The sequence below is a fragment of the Pleurodeles waltl genome, chromosome 3_2 (assembly GCF_031143425.1).
Source record: "Pleurodeles waltl isolate 20211129_DDA chromosome 3_2, aPleWal1.hap1.20221129, whole genome shotgun sequence".
Classification (NCBI taxonomy): Eukaryota; Metazoa; Chordata; class Amphibia; order Caudata; family Salamandridae; genus Pleurodeles; species Pleurodeles waltl.
The window spans coordinates 4,833,109-4,837,206 of NC_090441.1; positions in this window are offsets into that span (position 1 = coordinate 4,833,109).

The following is a 4,098-nucleotide window of genomic DNA, read 5'->3' on the forward strand; positions in this document are numbered from 1 at the left end:
TTATTTTTATTATTTTTTTAATTGAATTTTATTTGCAATTCCAACAGCAATCCTCCAACTATAGGATACAAGTAACAGATCTTCCTCATGAATCAGCAGTTAGTGCCATGATTACAGTGCATTATGGCAATCTCATCCAGAGCTCAGTAGGTTACGAAGAATCATGCATACTATATTATTACACATCCACAATTTAGCAAGGTACCTTATTCATCTACCTTTTATCATCTTTAGCAATCCTCCACCTCCCTGCAGCCCCCTCTCGGGCCCCCCTACGTGTGACAATGGTGATTCAAATAAAAGCTCATGGTGGTTACATAGAATTGTCGCCTTGTGCCTCCCCTGTCTCTTTACCAATCAAATACATTTGATAAGGACTCCAGTAGTTCTTTGGGCGGAGCTGTGGCGAGGACAGATCGTGTACAATAGGCCCTATCCCAATGTAATTCGCTCAGTGTAGATAGTGGTCCCCGATCCCATCGCATCACCACACAGCTCTTTGCCAACAGCAATCCTATAGCAACTAGCCTCCTGACCTCCTTTCCCACATCTCTATCGTATCCTAGCAATGCCAACAGTGGTGTAGACCTGAGCTTTATAACCGTTATCTGCTCCAACTAAGTGATTATCTTTGACCAGAACTCTTGGCAACCTGGGCAGGCCCAGGCCATAGCAGGAAGTCTGCCTCCTCCGGATCACATCTTGGCCACTCAGCCAAGTCCTGGAGCCCATATTTCCATAACCTGGTGGGGGTGTAATAAACTCTATTAAGATATTTAAAATTGATCAATCGTTGCCTCCTGTTTAAGGAGATAGTTCAGGTCTTTGCTCATCGGATAATGTGTTGCCTATGTCTATCTGGCAATCTACTCTGGCCTTTAGTGCCCCAAGTGTCCACGCGTCTTGTGCAACAGCATTTAGTCTAGTCACTAATGTAGTTCTCGATGTCCCCTGTATCAGTGAAAGCATCTCCAACTATCTCATGAACAGCATGATGAGCTCTATAATATTGATATTCCATGAGTGAGGTCTTCGCCTCTATGTCTGCGATACACTCTTCCCAAGCAAGCATTCTACCATCTCAAAAAAACTCCCCCACCTTGTTAAGTCCCAGCATTCTGAATGTCTCTATTGCACCTTTATCTTGGCTCAGTAGGAACCAACAGCACCACTCTATCTTCGCCTGAGGGGAGTACAAGAGAGGAAGTGCCTGCCTGGTCATTTGTTTACGCCAAGTGTGTATTCACTAAATCTATAGCACCATGCCTTATTTTGGTGGGAATAAAGAAGTGCTGTGGTAGTCGGTTTGGCTGTGCAATGTCACGCTCAATATAAGCATACAAGGCATCATGTGAGCCATGTATCCAACTGTGTGCTATCCTGCCCATCGCCACTTCGTAATGGATCTCCAAATCTGGGGCCCCTACTGCTCCCGACTCATATTTAGTTAGTACATCCCATCTGACTCAGGGTTGTTCTCCCACCCAGGCCAACCTAATCAGCAGTGATCTCAGCATCACAAACATTGTTTTGGGGAACAGATTAGGAATATTTTGGAAAAGGAAAATAACTCTCTGCAGGACCACCATTTTCATCAGGGCTATACGCCCCATTAGGGAAAGTGGGAGTCTGATCCACCTGCCTACTGCCTCTGACAACTTTTGCCATAATTCTCCAATATAACCACTTATGGATCTGTATGCAGCTGAATCCGCAATTATCGGACGGAATCCTCTGTCCACTCAAGTGGAAAACCCATCTGTACCGGGGTCATGGCAGGAGTGAGAGGGAATATAAGTGATTTGCTCCAGTTTACTTTCAACCTGGAATAGCCTCCAAAGAGGACTATCTCCTGGAGTAAGGGAGAGAGGTTACGCTCCGGGTCTCGTACATACAACAGAGTGTTGTCCGCATAAGTAGAAATCGACAGAGTGTATCCAGGGAAGTTGATACCTCTGTCTTTGTGGTATTCACGTATGGTGCATGTCTGTGGTTCTGCCACTAAGGCCTATAGTAGAAGGCACAAGGGACATTACTGCTGCGTCCCCCACGTAATTTCTATAGAGTCAGAGATGGTGCCGTTAACCCTCAACCGGGCCATGGGCTTAGTATAAAGGGCCCTTACCATTTGTAGAAACACATCTCCCTCCCCGATACGTTGCAGTACCACAAACATGAAATTCCATTCTACAGAGGAAATTGAGGAGTTAAGGTGCTGCTTTATTCTGGCTGTATTACATCAACTGTAACTATAAGTTGGGAAAGTTTAAAATAAGATGTGTTTTAGAAACTCATTGATTATTTTTGTTTGTTTTATGATGCTATTGCTAAGTAGTTGGAACACCAATGTAGACCTCTGGTAAATGGTGGTTGTTTGGGTGTATGATAGTTCATGTGCTGGAATATTATGTTGGATGGATGTGGTATGTTATTAGTGATATATAGACTATTTGACTGCTTAGTCAATCTTTGCTGTATACGTTGCATAGTGTGGGTGCAAGTTATAGTTATTTCACTGAACCATAATAGGTAAATTGAACATTAGTGTTTAACCCATTTCAACACCCAACTATAACATCACTTTAACCTTTGTTTTTTCTCAGTGAATTTCTTGTTATTTTTTAATGAAAGGGAAGATCATATTACCATACCTAACTATAATGTCTCTTTAACAGTTTCAGTTAATTTGGTTTACACATTCAGCCAACACCCCAACTGCACAGTGCCTTCTGCCATGCACAGCAGGTGGGGGGAGGGGGTTCAGGCCCTCCCGCTGCAGGTGGTCAAACCACAGTAGCCTTCCCTCCGTGGTCAGCTTGCTGGCCCTACCACTGGCCCCTTCTGCTTGCCCTTCATCTATGCACCCCTGTCGTCCCCTTCCTGCTCTCTGTTGTCAGATTGCTGCCCATGTCCACGCTGGCCTACTCTGAATAGTCAGCTTGCTGCCCCTGCACCCCTCCCACCTGCCTTATGTTCTCCATCTGTGTGACCCTGTGCTCTCCTGCCTTCCCTTCATGATTAACTTACTGCCCCTGCTGGCTTGGCCCTCTGTGGTCAGCTTGCTGCACCTGAACCCTCCTGCCTTCTCTATGTTCTCTGTGCTCATGGCCTTGCTCCCTCCCTCCAAACTTTCATAGTCCATTGTGCTGCTCCTGTCAGTCTGCCCTCAGTGGTCATCTTGCTGCTCCTACGCCCTCCACCACACCCTCCATTCTGTGTCTGTGTGGGCCCATACCCCTCCCCTGGGCCCCCCATGATCCGTTGTACTTCCCCTGCCGGCCTGCTCTTCATGTTCAGCCTGGTGCCACTGTCTCCTTCTCCCAGCATTCTTTGCCTGCATGCCCATTTCTCCTGTACATGGTAGGTTAGGTGCCCCTGCACCCCTGCCCTACATTCTAAGACCCCCTTCGACCACCAGCCTGCTATGGAGTCAGCTTGGTGGCCCACCATCTCCCTTCTCCTTTCTCCCCTCTCCCCTCTATGGTCAGCTTGCTGGCCATGCTGGCCTCCCATCTGTGGTCAGCTTGCTGCTCCAGCTTCTACCTTCCTCCCATCTGCCCTCCATTCTCTATCTGCGTACACCTATCCCTGCTGTCAGCCCCATATGGCAAACTTGCCACCCCTGTTGTAGTCCACTGTGCAGCCCCTGCCAACGCCTGCTTGCCCTCAGTGGTCAGCTTGCAGTCTATGCCCCTCCACTCTGTTCTCCGTGTGCTTGCCCCTAGTCCCACCCTCCTGTCCTCTGCTGTCTGTTCTTCTGCCCCTTTCAGCCTGCCCTTTGCTCCCCTTTTGCCTGCCCTCTATTCATCGGCTGCATGCCCCTGTCCCCCCACCTGCTCTTTGTGTTCTGCGTGCTGCCACTTTCGATGCTTGCCTGCCGGCCTACCTCCGTGGTCCACTTGCAGCCTCTGTCCTCTGTGGTCCGTGGTCTGTTGTGCTGCCACTGTCCATGTCGGCATGCCCTCCGTGGTCAGCTTACTGCCCCTGCTCTCCTCCTCACCTGTCCTCTGTTGTCAACGTGCATGTACCTGTGCCCTCCCTGCTGCCTCCTGTGGTCAAACATGCTCTAAGTCCTTGCTTACCAAACGTTTTACCCAA